The 19,489-nt window shown below is 38.5% G+C and overlaps 1 protein-coding gene and 1 non-coding gene across 7 annotated transcripts in view; one reads left to right on the forward strand and one right to left on the reverse strand.

Annotated features, from left to right (window-relative positions):
* Positions 1 to 19,489, forward strand: part of Lrba (LPS responsive beige-like anchor protein) — a 547,775-nt gene that overhangs the window by 30,586 nt on the left and 497,700 nt on the right. The gene's annotated exons all lie outside the window — the stretch shown is intronic.
* On the reverse strand, positions 18,891 to 19,022 carry LOC116094594. Its single transcript, XR_004120226.1, has one exon. It is a non-coding gene; the product is annotated as a small nucleolar RNA SNORA17 (small nucleolar RNA).

Consider the following 19,489-nt stretch of genomic DNA (forward strand, 5'->3'; position numbering starts at 1 on the left):
CTTGTAGAGGACCCAGCGCCCACATGGTTGCTCATAACCATCCTTACCCCCAGTTCCAGGGGATCTGAATTCCTCTTCTGACCTCTGAGAATACTAGGCACACATGTGTTACATTACATGTAGGCAAAACACTCATATACATAAAATAAAATAAACATTTCTCAACAAGAAGAAAAACAAAAATTTATATTTTATACCCTTCAGGCTAAGTAGTACTTAAGATTCCTTAGGCTTTCCTAAAGTTTTTTGTTTTTGTTTTTGTTTTTGTTTTTTGTTTTTTTGTTTCTTCTGAGTAGTTCCTCTAAGGCTCTGTAGATCATTCTCCAACACCAGCGTACAGTGGTACATTGGTATTAAATAACTGCTAGATAAATTTCTGTTCCTAAGCAGGGAAAATGAATGAGAACTGGTCTATAGCAGTTCTAAAACCCAGCCAGGCTGATGTTGAAAGTAGGTTAGATCTTAAGCTAGCAATAATTTCCCAGGCTTTTGGTCCTGCCTTTTAGTTCTTAGATCTGTTATCTGAATTACTTTCCTTTATTTCCCATGTGTTGGCATCCCCCAGGCGAGTGGAAAATCTATTAAAATTGTTGAATCTCTTTTGATATATGGCATGTCATTCCAACTGTGGAGTCTCAGCCTTTTTTCTTGCCTGCAGAATTTTTGGGAGTCTAAAAGTTGTTCCTTATTTTTCCCCTCCCTTCCTCCCTTCCTCCCTCACCCCTCCCTCCTTTTCTCCTCTTCCTCCTCCTCCTCTGTATGTGTGTAGGTGTGTTTAGGTGTTCATGCATGTTTTTATATATGCATTTCGGAAGCCAGAGGTGCCTCCTCCGGTCAATCCTTAGGAATTGTCAACCTTGCTTTTTCACTGGGCCTGGAGGGTCTCTGGATGAGCTAGACTGACCAGCCAGCGAGTTCCAGAGACCTGCCAGTCTTGGTTTCCTCAGTGCTGGAGACTGAACTTTGGTCCCAGTGGTGAGAGGGGGTACTTTACCAACTGAGCTTCCCCTCAAACCCATTCCTTTCATTTATTATTATTATTTATTTTAAGATTTTAATATCACACACACACGCACACACACACACACACACACACACACACACACACACACAGAGACACTAGCTGTCTTCAGACACACCAGAAGAAGAAATTGGATCCTATTACAGATGGTTGTGAACCACCATGTGGTTGCTGGGAATTGAACTCAGAACCTCTGGAAGAGCACTCAATGCTCTTAACCACTGAGCCATCTCTCCAGCCCCATTCCTCTCATTTTGCTCTGTCAGCATGACTCTGGTTCTTTAAGCTGACAATGTTTCTGCATATATAGTTTATTATTATTATTATATAATTATTATATTATTATAATAGTTTATTATTATTATTATTATTATTATTATTATTATTATTATTATTATTTTGATAAGGTAGTATGTAGGCTAGGCTAGCTTCTAAATTCTGGTCTTTGTCTACCACTTCCTTAATACTAGTATTATAGATGTATGGCATTATGCCCGATTTTTATGCGCCACTGGGTTGAACCTGGGTTTCATATGTGTTAGGCAAACACTGTATAGTTGAGCTACATCTCTCACTCTGGACTTTGTTTTTTTGGAGTGGTCTTAATTTCACAACAAAATTGAAGTATATGCCTTGGATCCTTTCTATTTTTCCTTTTGTTTTGCAGATGTCTTATTGTTAATTTTGCTTACAGAACATAAATATTATCCCTAGTTTTTATTCCATTGCTGCTTGATTAGGTCTGTTGATCATCTGAAGTGATTTGTTCTTATATTTGTTCTTGTATGTTTTTTTTTTTCATGGTTGATAGTTAAAGGTAATTTTGGTTAATTTTTAATTTAGTGCCATTAAAGATTGATTGAAGCTGTCACATTTCTGTGTATGTGCAGGGCTTTACAGTTATGGTTCTCCTTAGTGACCTCATTAGTATCTTGATAATATTTTATCATTTTGTTTTATGTTCATTTAAAAATTATAAAAGCATGGCTTTTACATTTATGAATTCTTACTATCCAGATATCTTAATTATTATTATTATTTTTTTGATTTTCGAGACAGGGTTTCTCTGTATAGCCCTGGCTGTCCTGGAACTCACTCTGTAGACCATACTGACCTCAAACTCAGAAATCCGCCTGCCTCTGCCTCCCAAGTGCTGGGATTAAAGGCATGCGCCACCACTGCCCGGCAAATATCTTAATTATTATGTCTAATCGCATCTAACAGTAATGTGTTTTCCTTCCATTCTTATTCCATCCATTCTATTCCTACTTATTTGTGAATATGTCAGTTAGTGTCTGTCTTTAAATGATAAAGACTTTTCCAAACAAAACAAATCACAATAGCATTAATCATCCTTTTAAAAAAAGAATATTTTTTTTGTTTTTATGAGTGTTTTTGCCTGCATGTATGTATGTGTACCACATACTGACTGGAGCCCATGTAGGACAGGAGAGGGCATCAGATCCTGTGGAACTGGAGTTATAGATAGTGTTAGGTTGCATGTGGGTGCTGGGAACTGAGTCCTTGGGGAGAGCAGCAAGTGCTGTTAACCACTGAGCCACCCCTGCAGTCCCCAATTCATCTCTCTTAAAAACAATTTGTATTTTTAAAATGCAACTCCTCAGATAGTCATTGTACAGAATTGCGTTGTCTTGTGTCCCCAGTCTAGTTTTACATAGAGTTGTTCTTTGATAATGAACTAAATGATGATTGTGTGATCCAGGGTGTGGCCCCAGCCTCCTAGCTCCTTTCTACAGTGGGCTAGGTAGGCATTGTAAAGCGAGCTGTGGACTAGGCACTGTAGTGATAAAGTTTCCCAGTGAAAGCATAACTAAGCAGGATAGGTGTTTGATCTTTTTCTTTGTTTTCTTTTCTTTTTTAAAGAGTTTATTTTTATTTTTGGTGGTACTGGGCTGCAATCCAGGGCCTGGCACATGCAGGCAAATGCTCTACCACTGTGCTATATACCCTTAGTCCAATTGTATTTTTTTGAGACAGGGTTTCAATATGTAGCTCTGACTGTTTTGGAACTCACTATGTAGACCAGGTTGGCCCCAAACGTACAGAGATTGCCTTGCTTTTGCCTCCACATGCTGGAACTAAATGTGTGTGCCATTATAGCTAATGTATATTAAAGGAAACTAAATAATAACTCATCTGGTAAATATTTGAACACATTTTTATTTATCAATCTTTAAACATTTTATTACTATTCTGTGTTTGTGGGTCATTGATCTGTGATTGTCATGCTTGTTGCAGTCAGAGGACCACTTTGTGATGTAGATTATGTCTTTTCACTTTAAATGGGTTTTGGGGATCCGGCTCAGGTCCCCAGATGATATATGACAGGAGCCTTGACTGTTTCAACAGCTTTGCCTGTCCCTAGACACCCCTTCCCACTTTTCATGTGTATATGTATGTCCTCTTTGTGTGTGTATGCACATTTGCATTTGTGTGTGTGTGCATATGTGTGTATATTTGCTTGGGTGTGGAGGCCTGAGGTTGATGTCTAGACTCCTAGTGGATTGTCCTCCACCTTATCCTTTGAGGCAGAATCTCTGTATCAAGCCCAGAGCTCAGCAATATGGCTAGTGTCTCTTGTTAGCTTGCATCAGGGATCCCCTATCACATCCACACAATGTGTACATGGGATCTGGCGATCTGAACACTCATCTGTTTGCACAGCAAGTGGCTAAACCACTGAGCCATTTCTTCCCCCATCTTTTTGTTTTAACACATTGTCCTGTAGTTATTAGGACAGTATTGATTTTTATATAATTTGCTTCTTTTAAAACACTAGTTTACAATAAGAAAATCTAATCTGACTTGATAACAAAAGTGATTTATTGACATCTTTTTACAATGGCAGTTTTTGCTCTTTAAGTTTGTTAGTCCTAACACTATACCAAGATACCTGGCTAAACTATTAACTTACAGAAAGTGAATCCATGTAATCCAAACCGAGGGAGAATATGACACTGGAATGCTTCTGTGAGTGTGTTGCTATTGGATAAAATTTCAAGGTGGGAAATAACTTCATTGTTTAGTGTGAGACAGTCAGTTTACTACATTCTACTTTGTTGCTTTTAGAAAATGCATTTATTTTGATGGAGGGGCTAGAGAATCTAGGGGAAACAAAAACCTTTTAAAGTCTTTGCTTTTCTTGAGTGGGAAACCCATTTACTTAGATGCCAGAGGATACATGACAGTGTCTCCCTCTCCATGTTTCCCCTTTCAGTCTTTGGAGCTCACTGAGCCCAGGGCCTTACGAGCATTGGGTAAGTGCTCTACCAGTGGGCCTGAACCTCCCCACGCCCATGGACAACCTGTTAGTGGTGACGAAAGGGGCTTGGTTTATATTTTTCAAAAGATGCCGAGTTTTTCAAAAGTTTGGTTTATTACTTATATATAATTTTGTTTTTTTCTTAGTTTGACAGTTTGCATCTGTTTATTGTTTACTGTTTCTGTTTACTTTTCTAATTATTTTAAAGCTCTTCTAGTATGTGTTGAAACTTTTTGAATATTGACTTAATTATTATAATTCTTTTTGTTTAAACAGTTTTTTTTTCTTTTTTGAAGTTAGGGTCTCATGTAATCTATGTTTCCAATTCACTAGAGAATCATAGTTGACTTGAACCCCTGATCTTCCTGTTTATATCTCCCAAGTATTGAGATTATAAGCATGTACCACCTCTTTTGGCTTTGTTTAAATCATTTTCAACCTTTTAGGATATATGTTCATACTCTAAAATTTCTAAAGAAAGTTTCTTGTCCAGCCTTACTGAGTATCCTGGCTTCTAAAAACAACAGCAGAGGCTAGATTTATGTGTGCTATTTCTAAAGCTGGAGAGATGGCGCTCATTCTTTCTTTTTAGATCTCTCTGAAAGTGTCTTTCTGTAGAGGTGAGGTATACTAAACTTTGAAAGTTCGAGGGGAAGTATGAAGGAGTGGGAGGGTGTCACTTAGAAATACTCCAGGTAGTAAGTAAGTAAAGTACTCCAAAGACGCAGCCTCATTGACAGGCTTTCTCCAGTCAGACCTGCCTTATAACTGATCACCTCTAATTGACCCATCTATTGAGGATGGTCTTTACCATATTTATGGTCCACTCCATTCAATAGCACCACCAGTCATTACTAACCCTTTAATACATCAGCCTTTGGGACCATTTAATGTCCATATCATTATAACCAACAGGAACCTATATGGAATAAAATGGGAGGTGAGGTGTTCTGAAATGTGGTAGAGGGCTGGAGGGATGACTTAGTGGTAGAGAACATTTTCTTTTCTTATAGAGGACCTGAGTTTGATTCCCAGCACCTACATGACAGTTCACAAGTGTCTATAACTCTAGTTCTAGGTAAATGCCTTCTTCTGACTTTGTGGACACTAGGCAAATACGTGGTACATAGACATACGTGCAGGTAAAACACCCAGACACATAAAATAATAATACTAAGAAAAATAAATGTGCCAGAATGGATCAAATGATGGAACATTTACTTTGAAGGTTGTGAGGACCTATGGCGGTTTTGTATTGGGGTTACTAAGATGGTTAAATAATTTTGTTTTTAAAGATAAGATCTTGGAACTCCCTAAGTAGACTAGAATGTCCTCAAATTCACAGCGATTCTCCTGCCTCTGGATCTTCAGTGCTGAGATTAAAGGCATGCGGCACCAAGCCCAGATAAAATGTTCTTGAGGGGCTTTTGGTGATGCAGTAGAATGGTGCTGATAAGAGTTGGAACCAAACAGGTAAATTTTGAGCAAGAAGTGCTTCTCATATCCTCCATGTGTTACTGATTTTAGCTCCTGGTTACTAAAATCAAATAATCTTATAATAAAAAGTGCTTAGTTGATGATGGAATTTCACGGAGGTCTTATGATAAGTGTTCCATGAAGGCTTGTGTAGATTTCAAGGGCATGAGCTGAGCTACGGGCCTCAGCATGGGATTCCTGGTGGTGAGATACGGAGGAGGATAATTATGAATTTTAGGGTTGGGGTCTTACTTTGTGCTTTGCCTATACTATGCCTGAAGCTCACGGTTCAACACCTCACCACAGTCGGTTTGTCAAACAGGAAGAGGAGGAGGAGGAGGGGGGGGGCGCATGCGCAGACACACACACACACACACACACACACACACACACACACACACACACGCACGCATATACTCCCACGAAGATAAAAAACACATACACAAAAATCACGAAACTGGCAACAAACAAACAAACAAGCCCAGAATTTTGAGATGTTCAGGCTCACTGACTTGGGTGTGCTTCTGTGTGGGAAATATGTTACTGTGTCTCAAGCAGACATTGCTATGTTGCTACATTCTTGAACTCTAGGCTCAAGCAGTCTTCCTCTCTCAGACTTCTGAAGAGTTGGGACTATGGGTGAGTGCTCTTAAGCTTAATGTCTTTCCTATGGTTATAATTGGTTATGCTTCCTGAGCATCCTGATGCTTCTTAGTCAGTTTGAGTCATTAAAAATGAAGTCTGCATCAGAATGTAAGAGGGGAAAAGTTGACATTTAAGAGAAGGGGCTATAAAAATACTGCTTGGGTATTTTGCTTTTAATTTAATACATTAATTTTTTTAGTAATTCTTTTTCATTTGTAACCACAATCTCTGACATGCATGTTGCTTTTTTGGGTCATAAAAATCTTCATATACTTTACAAGGAGTTTCTGAGCTATCATCTATCTTTCTCTCTCTCTATACACACACATATGTATTAATTATTAAGCATTAGCATAATTTATAAAATAATAATGTATATGGTATCTCTTTACTTCCACTCTTCTCTCTGTTTCCAGGACACCTTATTTCTTGTTTTTCCCACCTCCCAACTGTTGACATTGATAAAGAAAACCTGAAAACAATGTTATTGGAATGCCTGCCTGTGCCTCCCAAGTGCTGGGATTAAAGGCCTGCGCCACCACTGCCCTACAAACCACCTTCTTTTACAAGCATTTCCTTTCCCACCAATGCACACTTGTGCCTGCAGTCTGGCGAGGTTTTCCTGGGTCATGATCATCTCTTTCATCTTGTTGGCGAGGAAGTGGAGCTGCCAGGGTACTAAGATTCATGCTCAGGAGGTCTTGGGCAGATCAGCTGAGATAAGGTGCACACATGTGGGGACACAAGATGGCAGCTCTCTCCTAAACTATGTGGTATCTGTAACAGTGTCAGCAACTGCTTTTTTTTCTTTCTAACTAAAATGATAAGTTAGAAATTTAAATTTGCATTTCTGTGACTGAGTTTAAATGTTTTCATTGAATTGTTCTATTATATCCTTTGCCCATATTTATTTAATTACTGGTTTTTAAAAGTACTCATTTTTTTTTTAGAAACTTGATTAAAGAGATTGGTCCCTTTTCTCTGCCATCAACAACAGATTGACTGTTCCTTCTTAGAGATGCTGCGGACCAGAAGTGTTTCATATTTTAGGGATCTTATTATTAGCAATTGTTACAGCAGGGAAATATTTTATTGCTTATGGTTTTATAATTGTTGACAGATTACAAGATAAGTAAATACATTTGAGGTATAAATCTAGTTGGAATCTGTCATAGTTTAAAACATGTGTAAGAGAGACCTCTTCCCTGTAGAGAGTCTCTAAAATCCAGAACCTCTCCTAGCTTGCTTCCTAGGACTTAAAAATTTGTAATGTAAGATGTCAGCACCTCTTAATTTTATTTTTCCTAAGATGTTGTAATCATGAGTAGTCTCTATTAACTGAGCAGAGAGGGAAGTTTACAAAAGCTTATATATTATCCAGTTTTATGTACTTTAAAAAAAATTTATTTTATGTATGTGAGTACACTATAGCTATCTTCAGACTCACCAGAAGAGGGCATCAGATTCCATCACAGATGTTTGTGAGCCACTATGTGATATTCTGGGAATTGAACCCAGGACCTTTGGAAGAGCAGTCAGTGCTCTTAACTGCTGAGCCATCTCACAAGCCCCCAGTTTTATGTACTTTTTATTTATGAATCAGTAGTATTTTCTTTTGTGTATTATTCCCAGGACAAAGATAGAAGTGTGATCATGTATTGACAATATGAAAGCTGAATTCTCTTTAAGAGATTATTAAATTAAAAGTTAAAATAAGGTTTTAGGTTAGTTTATAGGTAAGCTTATACTGTGAATTGGAAGACAACTCAATAATTAACTCACGGGAATCTGGAACTTGGTCTCACAGTGTCATGAACATAATTCCCCTCATCTCTTTGTCCTCAACAATTACAATTGGAAAACAATCATATGATTAGGAGCAACTTTGTGCACCAACGATGACATAATCCATTATTTCTTCTTTGTGAGCTGTGCAGCATGTCAGGGCAGAGGCAAACAGACATAGTCAATTCTTAAGATCTTAAGTTAAAAAGGACAGGGCTCCCACAGCATGGCAGCAGGTTTCCAGATGCCCACATCATGGTTGTTGAGATGACAAAGGCCAGCAAAGGCTAAAGGTGAGCGTGCTTTAGAGCCTGTCTTGGCAGTTTCCTGAAATGCATCTTTATGGAGCAGTGGTCTGCTCAGGTAACTTAGGCTCAGTCGAGTATTTGGCCTTGAGCCCTGGAGCCTCAGTGGGCAGTTTTCTGCTTGCAGGGGGTGGAAGGAGCTCAGCTATAACTCTTGAGTCATTGGCTCCTGCTTCAGTCACAACCCCTCACAGCTGCCCCTGCAGGAGATATGTGCTCTATCAGGCAGACAATGCCCCAAGCTCCCAGCATTCTAGCTGGACCCTCCCCCAGTCATTTGACCACAGCCTGGCATGCCATACCTCATACAATAAAAGGGGTGGTTTGCCCCTCCTCTCTCTCTTGCTCTTTGTCTCTTCTCTTGCCCTCTTTCCTCTTTTACTCTTCCTCTCTTGCCTTCTTCCTTTTTTCCTGCTCTTTGTTCTCTTGTCTTCTTGCTCTCTTTCTTTCTTCCCCTCTCTCTCTCTCTCTCTCTCTCTCTTCTCTCCTTCCTCTCCTTTCCTTCTCTCTACTTGACCAACCTATTTTCTCTTTCCTACAATAAAATATCTCATTTATACATCGCCTCCTTTTTGACTAACACACACCCTGCCCGCAGGCCCTAGCACCAGGGAGAGAGAGAGAACCAGGCTGCAGCAGCAAGCCAGCCCTCTGTACAACACAGCTTTGTAAGCATAACAACTTGTCCAAGATCCAGGTGACTTTGGGGAGTGGGAGCTGTAGCTATGGAATATTCCATTGCAGGACAAGGATTCAGATATGCAGCTGGAAGTAGGCCCAAGAACAAAACACTGACATCTCTCTTAGCCCTATGGAGAGATACAGTCTTAGGATCAGAATAGGGTTTCATGGTAGGTACATGCACTGTACTTTATGCCAGTCTGGGTGCGTTGGTATTGGGGCAATGCTGATGTGGAGACATATCTGACCACTGGAGTTTGAAGTAACAGTATACTTTTGGCATTATAGAAGACTTTTGGCCTCTAGAGAATTCTTTCTTGCTTTTGAGTATTTTAGGCCATCCAACTTTATGCTATCCTTCCACTCAGATGTTTAAAGATTTTTGTTTTCCTGCAATATTTGATAAACATTTAGTTTTTTTCCATGTTGGAGAGAGAACTCTGTAACTTTAATTTTTTTCAAAACCCATTTTTAATGATGGTTCTTAAATACTTTAACCTGCCTTCTAGCCCACCACCCACCAGAGGGAGTGGGAAAGAAAGGATACAGGGGAAGTAGATCTGTTTAGAAATGGTTCTTTGGAGCAACTCCCATCAGTGTTGTCTGGAAATTGACAGTTGAGTTCACAGGTCAGCAGCAGCAGCTCGATCTACTCACAAACATTTTACGGATACCTCAGCAGTCCAGTTCAGTAGAGTTGGGATAGCAGACACGAATCAGCAGCCATGGCACTACCTAGCAGAGACAGCTAGGTTTCAGCCTCAGCACAAGTCAGCAGGAGGGACCAGGAGGACACCAGGAGACGTTCTTGGCAGTGCCTCTCTCAGCAAAGTGAAGATCAGCAAAGACTCGAGACCCACAAGTGTTGCACAGCTAGCTCTGTAAGCAAGCCAAGCTCAGCTTCCATCACTGTCCGTAGAGTCCTCTTTATACCTTCCAAACATCATGTGTTCTCAGTGAGTGTCTTGCCTCAACACATGAGTCTATCTTACCTGACATCACTCTGCCAAGCAGCCCTAGTCTGATGATATGGCAAGAAACCTCAGCATACCATACACCAGAAGTTTTTTAGTGCATTTCTGTCTGTAGAGTTCTGACAAATGGAGCTCAACAACACATGTAAGGTGGATCTGTAACATGCATGTCGTTAGCAAAGAATACTTCATCATGTGTCGTTTCATGTGCTTGCTTTAGCAGAACATCCTTTCTCCTGTGTCTGCTTCAGTGAAGTGTTCCTTCATGTGTTTGCCCCAGCAAAACATCATCTAACACAACTGACTTTCCAAAGGACCCTTAAGTCTACTTCAGAACTCAGTTCCCCTTGAGTGACAAGTGCTTTACTGCTGAGTGACACCCTTAGCCATAGTCATATACATTTTTGATCATTTTGAAATGTGTTTTGGTCGCAAACATGTTTCCAACTAAATTTTTCCATACTTATGACTTCTTGCCTATTCTAGTGCAATCTTACTGATTTTTAAAAATCTCCTTAGTGTCTTGAGATGACACTTAAAATGAAACACAGAAAAGCCATACTGCATAGTGGTGGGGTACATAGACGTTGGAGTTAGCATGCCTTGGTTTTATTTCTAACAGCAACACTTTCCAGTTCTGAAATCTTGTACATCTCTTTGTGTATGCCTCAGTTCCTTGAAATAAGAATGGTACAGCAATTTATATATTTTGTAGAATATTAAATGAGTTAATATATATATATAAACTCTTAGTTCTTGATACAGAGTGTTTTAACATTGCCTTTATTATGGTAATTTTATTATATTTTTGTTCTATTTGTGGGTTTTCTATTCTCATCCATATCTAGCTGACATTCATGTGCAGGTATTACACTTTTAAAAAATCTGTTTTGAATTATGCTTTAATCTTCTGATGGAGCTACTTTCATTGTTCCTCTTTTTTTTCTCATGTTTCCTGGCTAGTCTTGCTTGATTACTTTTTCCAAAGATTGTCTATTTAATTTATTTTCTACTTCCAATAGAAGGAAAAAGGCAGAAAAATTTAAAAAGCATATAGTGTTCTTTGTTTTTAAATTCATTTTCTGCAACAGCTAACCCCTTTGAAGTTAATAATTTCTCAATTTATTTTTCTAATCTCTGTGGTTTTTTTTGTTGCCAAATTTCTTGTCATGACTTTATTGACAGGTATAGGATTTCTGGTTTATCCCAGTATGCTTTGGATAGTGTGGATGTCTTAACAGTATTTCTAGGTTATTCTTATTCCTGAGCATTTTTAGATATTGGTGAGGATTAAGACTAAAAATATAAATTATTTTCAAGAGACATTTTTTTTTTCAGAGAAATTGTATAGTGATTCAAGAATGCATTCTGAGAGTGATGCTGTTTAAGGGGTCTGCGGTGTAGAGATTGGGTTGTCATCAAAAGTTTATTAGCAGTTACTGCAAAAAATAATCTTGGTGTTTATTTGTGATTGAATGTAGATATTTTAAAGCTATAAATTAACTGGTCAATACATGTTACATTAAAATTTCCTTATAAAATAAGATAGAACATATGAACAAACAAAACATATAAAATGAAGGGCAAATAGCCTGGAAAACATTGCCCAGTATAAACAATATAATAATTATAACTTTTTTGGAATCTCTTTTATAGCATTTTTTTCCTCCTCAAATGTAGAGTTAAAACTATTAAAAATTTCTTCTTTATTATGCTCTTATCCAACAACATATTCTTGGGTTACAGTTTAGTTTTGCTTATTTGTAATTAATTAATCAACTAATTAGTTTGATTCTTTGAGATAGGTGCTCGCTGTAGCCACAGCTGGCCTTGAACTTGCTATGTGACTGAAATTGGCCTAAAATTTCTGCACCCTCTGCCTTCACCTCCTGAGTGCTAGAATTACAGGTGTACAATACCATTCCTAGCCTAATATACTTTAAAAGTATCAGATAAACTTATTAACCTGGAACGTGTGACATTTCATAGTGTTTCTGGCTGGATTTTTGTTCATTGAATACTTGTGATGTAGTTAAACTTGCCCTTTGTTATTTCCTGCATTTTGGCAGCACAGTCTAGAACCTTGGTCAGACTCAGCCTCCATTCCTATAACTAGACTGTAGGTGGCGCTGTGTTCTTTCACTGGAAGCAGTTTGTCTGATTTCTCTGCCTGGGCTATGTTATCAGCCCTGTTAGTCACTATCCAAATGCATTTATTTGCCTGGATCTAAAAATCATTTTAACAAAAAATGTTGATAGTGTCTATCTGTCTTTCTCTCTCTTTCTCTGTGGTGTGTGTGTATTTAACTGGAAACTTTCAATGAAGAAATATTTATTTGCTTACCTAGTGGTATGTTCACTAGTGTACATTTATAGAAGGCAGAATAAATGCATAATTTTTTCCTTTAATTTACTAATTTTCACAGTAGCAGCTGTTTCTGCTTTATAATTTTTTTTACAGCAGTGGTTCTCAAGGGTTGCATATCAAATAGCTTGCATATCAAGTATTTACATTATAATTCATAACAGTAGCAAAATTACAGTTATGAATTGGCAATGAAAATAATTTTATCTTTGGGGGGGGTCACCATAATATGAGAAACCATGTTAAAGGGTCGCAGCATTTGGAAGATTGAGAACTGCTGCCTCAGAGGAAACTAGTGAATTTGTTCTTGTGATTTAGGAATTTCATGAACGAATGGATGATTGTAATGGCTCTCACCACTGAACTACAGGTTACTATGTTCAATAGGGTATTCTCTAGATTGGCGCTCTCTCTCTCTTTTTTTTTAAAGATTTATTTATTTATTTTATGTATATGAGTACACTGTTGCTGTCTTCATGTCTTCAGACACACCAGTAGAGGGCATTGGATCCCATTACAGATGGTTGTGAGCCACCATGTGGTTGCTGGGAATTGAACTCAGGATTTCTGAAAGAGCAGTCAGTGCTCTTAACCACTGAACCACCTCTCCAGCCCTAGATTGGCTCTTGAGTCTTTTTGTGAGAGCCTTTTTGATTCGATTATATTCCTGCTATTGTGTATGATAAGATAATTTAAGCTTGGTTTTTCATGATTTTCCTTGGTCAGAAGTGCTATTGCAGGGTTTTGGTCTGGGTACCATACACAATCGTTTTTCACTTTGTTGGTTCTCGCTCTTGTAGTTTTCACTACACACATTTTTAAATAATACCAATTACAGTTTTATGTATTGAAGTGTGTGTGTACATGTATATGTTTATGTAGTAGATGCAAAGATTGATTATTTTCCGAATTCCTAGTGATACTCCTGTTAAGCAAGAGGTTAGTTGTTCTGACCCTTACAGGTTGAACACGTTCCTTTCTATATCTGCTTAAAAGTGTTTTCATCATGAAGGGCTGTTAGGTTTTGGCAAATGCATATTTTTTGTTTATGGAGATGATCATATGATTTTCCCTGTCATGTTATTCATTCAGTATATATAATTTATTGCTTTTTGCTGTATGTACATATGTATGTGTGCACAAGTATGTGTGTTTGCATGTGCAGGTGCCTGTGCATGCTTACATATGTGGAGGTCAGAGCTCAACCTTGTTTGTTTGTTTTCATCCATTGTCTATTTTTTTTTTAATTGTTTTTTTGACCCATGTTTTCTCACTGGCCTGGAACTTTTCACTTAGCTTAGGCTGCTTGGCCAGCAAACCCCAGGGATCCAAGTTGTCTCTGCCTCCTCAGGACTGGCATTAAAATTAATGCCACTTTATTTGACTTTTATCATTTGTGGGTTCTGGGCCTTGAACCTAGGTCCTAGGTATTTTACTGAGAGAGGCATCTGTACAGCCCCATATTTATTAATTTTTATATGTTAAACTAAATTTGTATTTCTGGAATAAATATGACTTGCTTGTTGTATAGAATTACTTGTATATATTGCTAATATTTTTGTTCTCATGTATTAGTGATCTCTCCCGTACTTTGTTATGTCTAGTACAAGGGTAATACTGGCCTCATTGACTGAGTTGGAAAGTTTTCTTTCTCTTCAGTGTTTTGAGGAGTTTGTGAAGAATTACACTAGTTCATTTTTTTAACAGAAACTATCAGAGCTCCAGCTTTACTTTTTGCATTGGTTTTTGAGTACTATCTCTTTATTTGTTTCTAGTCTATTGATCTTTTCTCTTTCTTCTAGATCTAGTTTCAGGATTAAGTGGTTTTCTAGGAATTTGTTCCTTTTATCTAAGTTGTTACTTTAGACATACAGCTCCGTTCAGGGTATTCCTTTGTGATCTCTCTCTCTCTCTCCCTCTCTCCCTCTCTCTCTCTCTCTTTCTCTCTTTCTCTCTCTCTCTCTCTTTCTCTCTTTTCTGTAAGGCTAGTAGTAATGTGCTCTCTTTCATTTCTGATTCTAATGATTTGAGTCTTTTTATTTTTCTTGATCAATCACACTAAATTTTGTCAATGTTTTTCTTTTTTCTTTTTCTTTTTTGGGTCTTACTTGACTTGAATTTGAGAGTTCTTTAGATAATCTATTGTGAGATATTTGGTTTTCAAATATAGTCTGTAGTTTACCATTTTATTTTATATATATATATATATATATATATATATATTTGATAATATTCATTTCATTAGTTTTCCCCAGGGAATATGATTTTGGGTCTCAAGTCTAAGATATAACAATTCATACTTTGTGAAGAAAACTGATCATTCTTTTATATTTTCAAATCTTACTGTTCTGTAAGGCTTCAGATTAGTAACTATAAAATTAACAATACATTTTAAAGTAGCTTTGAAGCATTGAGTGACTGGAAGATTGAATGATAATAGTGGTGGGATGTTTGAACAATAGGAATATTAAATAGTATGTAATTTTACAGCTATAAAAACATAGATGCAGTATTGAGGTGATTGATTTGAATATGGGATGTATGACCGTTTGCTCTCTCTCATATCCTGTAGTGTTTCAGTCCACGTAATGGAAGTTCAGTGGACTTCTGACTACTTGTCACCAGTGACAGATTTCTGATTTTTAAAATATGACAGTGTTATAAATCACTAGTTTGCTAGATTGAACTAGTAATCTATTAAAGAACATGGCTGTATTTACTGTAGATAAATGCAAATTTAAGAAGGTTCTGTGTATGAAGGTTTAAATGATTTATTATCCTTCAGTGTATTCCTGAGTCTGAAGTTATGTAATGGATTTAGAAAATTTCATTTCCTGTTTGAAGGTTTAAATTTACATATTTTTCTTTAATGCAAGTATTGGAGCTTGGTCAATAGAATATATAGTAAAACTCTCTAATAATACTATTGCTTAATTTTTGGGGGTTATATTACAATGTCAACTCTTAAATGTATAGGGTAAGTGATTAAATATACTTATTTTTTTGGGATCTGATAGAGATTGAAGGAGAATTAAAGAAATGGAATCTCTAAGTGGCTAAAGAATTTGTGTTCACATGAGCTTTCTTTTTTTTTTTTCTATCAAGTTGCAATTCATGTTGGTTTTAATCTGGCTTTTCTTTTCAATAGGAACTGAGCAGTGGAAGAGCTAATCCTATAACAAGTCCTTAGTCCACACAGTTGTTTTGTCTTGTATTGTTTTAAGACAGTCATTTCAGTTGCTGAGGCTGTAGTGTGCGTCAGAACATAGCTTGTTTGTTTATTTGCTTGTTTCTTTCTGAGGCTGGCCATGGCTTTTAGCCCAGGCTGCCTTGAACTTGTGGTGTTCTTGCCCCATGCTTACCGCGGCTAGGATTGTAGACACCATACATAGATCTACTTATTTTTAAAATTGAACCTTTCTGACATTTTCAGAGTCACATGCAGTTGAAAAATTAAGAAGAGAAATCCTATCTTCTTCCTCTACTTTCCTCCAGTGTGGAAATCTTACAAAAACACTGTAGTGATAGGATGGAGATAACGGTGCTGCCCAGCACACATGGGTGCCTCCTGATGGCCTCCTAGCCGGGCCTCTGGACTGCCAAAAAGCACAAGTCTTTTTTCTTTTCCATTATTTTGCCAGATGAAGAATTTTATATAAATGGAATAGTATGAATTTCTGTTTTTTTTGTAATCTAGTACAATACCCTGAAGATTCATCTAGATTGTTGCGTGCATCAGGTGTCTGTTTCTGTTTATTGTTACATCGTAGGAAGGGTGAGGGTCTGTTTTCCAGGCTATTTTCTGTTTTCAGGCTATCAATGAGAAAGTAGCTATAAATATCCATGTTATATTTTTTTCCTTTGATACGGAGTTCATTTTCTGGGAAAAATGCAAGATGTACATTTGGTAGCTCAAATAGTAGTAGCATATTTAATTTTTGAAAGAAATTACTGAACAGTGGCTGTACCATTTCACATCCCCACCAGCAACATATGAGGAATTCAGTTTCTCCATAGCTTCACTAGAAATTGATGTTACTGTTTTTATTTCAGCCATTCTGATTGACATGTCCTGATACCTGTTTGTGGTTTTAGTTACCTTAATATCTAGTACTGTTGAACTTTATCCATATGCTTATTTGTTTTCTTTGTGTCTTCTGTCAAGTATGTTCTGTTTCTGCTATTGAATTTGAGACTTCTTTGTATATTTTAGATATCCTTCTCTTAAATATTTGGTTTACAAATACAGTCTGCATATAGATTGTTTTTTTATAAGCAATAATTTCTAATCTTTGATAAAGCCTAATTCATAAGTTTTTCCCATTTAATTTGCTTCTGGGTGTGAAGTCAAAGAACTCTAAAGTTAGCCCTGAGAATTTTCTTTTGTTGTTTTTCTAAAAGTTTAACATGGTACATTTCAGCCTGCGATCCGTATTAAGCTGTTTTGGGTTAGGTGTGATGCTCGTAAGCATTTTGTTTGCTTATTGATGTCTAGTTGCTGCAGCCCATGTGCTGAGAGGATTGTCACCACTAAGGTGCTTTTTACATCTTTGTCAAACCTCAGTTGGGATGGTGTGTTTCTAAGTTTTGTTCTATCCCATGGACTTACACGTCTGACCTCCTGATGGCTCCTCATGGTATTGATCACTATAGCTATGTAGAAACCTGAAGTTAGGTAGGCAGATTCCTCCTACTTTTTGTCTTTTAAGGTTGTTTTTCTGTTCTAGTTCATTTCCTTCTATAACAAATCTTACAATAATTATTTTGCCTGTCTGTAGAATTCTCTCAGGGATTTATGATAGAAATTGTTAAATGAACCTATATCACTTTTGGGAAGTCTTGACTTATATAAATATATACCTGTTCTTCATTTATTGAAGTTAAACACCCTAGTTCTATATGTTTTGGAGGTTTTTATGGCTAAATTGTTTTTATATGTCTAGTAGTTGTAAATATTGGCATTTTGATTTCACTTCCAGTGTTTTTTTTTTAAAATTTTTATTGGTTCTTTGTGAATATCATGTTGTGTACCTAATCCCACTCAGCTCTTCCTCCCCGTGGACTCGCTCTCTATCCTTACAACCTCCCCCTGAACAGAGGAAAAACAATCTCATTATGGAAGCTATAGTGTGTCCGAGTGTGCTCCACAGTATACACTTTGCTCTACAATTCTTTGCTTGCAAATGTTCTTCACAATTACTCCTGGTACAAGCCTCTGGCTTCTGCTACTCTATTAATACTGGAACCTCACTAGGACTCCCCTTGGAGATCCTGTTGTTGCCCTGTGTCATGGAGATCCTGTGGTTTTGGATCTGGAGGACCAGCCTGTTCATACACCTCAGCAGTTCTTTAATGCGATAGATGTTGGGTTGTGCCAATCCAGAGCTCTGGATCAGATTGTGAGAGGTATGTGAGTTTGTCAGTCCACCAGCTATACCATTTTCATGCCCTTGGGGCCAGCTCACAGGCAACTCCTGCTACCAGGACCAGCTCTACCCTGCTGCCCAGGTGAAGTGCAGGGCTCACTCTTACAAGAGCTGTAACTGGTGAGGGGCAAGACCAGATCTTCTGCTGTCATGACCCCAGAGCCAGGTCTCATACCTGTGACAGGGTGGTAAGGGGCAAGCAGGGGAAGAAGTGAGAAGGATATCTATCTGTCTCTGTTCCATGCCACAGCATGGGAGACAAGTGGCAGGGCCAGCTCTCCCACACTCATACTCTCTGGCTAGCTTACTAGAAGCCAGCTGCAATGTACAGCCCTCTCTCCAGAGTATTGCAGATAGCTAGGGGCAGTAAGGACAGTTAGGACAGCTCTCCTGCTGTCAAGTCTCCAAGGCTAGCTCTCCCCGGTGCTCAGGTGAGGGGTGGGGTGAGTTCTGCACAGCCCTCAGACATCAGCATGCTTCTGGGGGCCAGCCCAGCCCAGAGGCATCCACCTAGCCTTTGGTGGTAATAGACCCCTCCTGCTGCTGCAGGGCCAGATGTTGGTAGCATAGGCCAGGACCCCACCATTGTCCCAGGTGATATCCCTGGCTACTCACATCAGGCTGCTCCTCACTACCCTTGAGTCTCCAGTTCTCCCTATCTTCATTGTGCACACATCCTTCTGTTTCTCTTTCTCTTTCATTTCTTCATCACTTACTCTGTTCTTCTTAGTGGCTGCTGGGGTCTTTTGAGTTTCTGGGATCGTACCAGGAGTGGTTTCAGAAGTGCTATCCCCTGCTCTCAGGCATAGTCTGACACCCCCCTACGCCTCATCCTACCTGGCGCTGGACTGGAGCTCATCTTAGTGTAGCTCCCAGTCTGGGCCCCTGGTGCTGGATTGGTAGTCTCCTCAGGCTTGCCTTTGTCAGAGAGTGTTAGGGAACTAATTATTCAGAGTCACAAATCAGAACACTGAGAGTGGACATAGCCTCTCTCCTCTCTGCCACCTACTGACGCACATGTGACACAACAGCTGCACCTGTAATGCCCCCATATTGCCATTGTTAATAGAATTGTATTTCTGTGTGTCTTGTAACCTGACCTTTCTGGAAGATCACTTTCTTTTCTTTTTTTAGTCTTCCTTTATTATTTATTATTTTTCTTCCATTTATTTATTTATTTATTTATTTACTTCACACTATTATTGCATTTCCCCTTCCCCCGCCCCTAGTCCTCCCTCCCCTTTATCTCTGAGAAGCAGGAGACACCCCTGGACACCAGTTCCCCCTGGCACATCAAGTCACTTCAGGCAGGACTAGGTACATTCTCTCCCACTGAGGCCAGACAAGGTAGCCTAGTTAGGGGCACAGAATCCACAAGCAGGCAACAGAGTCATAGTAAGTCTCCACTCTAGCTTTTGGGAGTCCCACATGAAGACCAAGCTGTACATCTGCTGCATATGTGCTGGGTGTGGGTGTGGGTTGGGGGGAGCTAGGTCCAGCCTCTGCTTGCACTTTGATTAGTGGCTCA

Source organism: Mastomys coucha, unplaced genomic scaffold (assembly GCF_008632895.1).
Source record: "Mastomys coucha isolate ucsf_1 unplaced genomic scaffold, UCSF_Mcou_1 pScaffold16, whole genome shotgun sequence".
Taxonomy (NCBI): domain Eukaryota; kingdom Metazoa; phylum Chordata; class Mammalia; order Rodentia; family Muridae; genus Mastomys; species Mastomys coucha.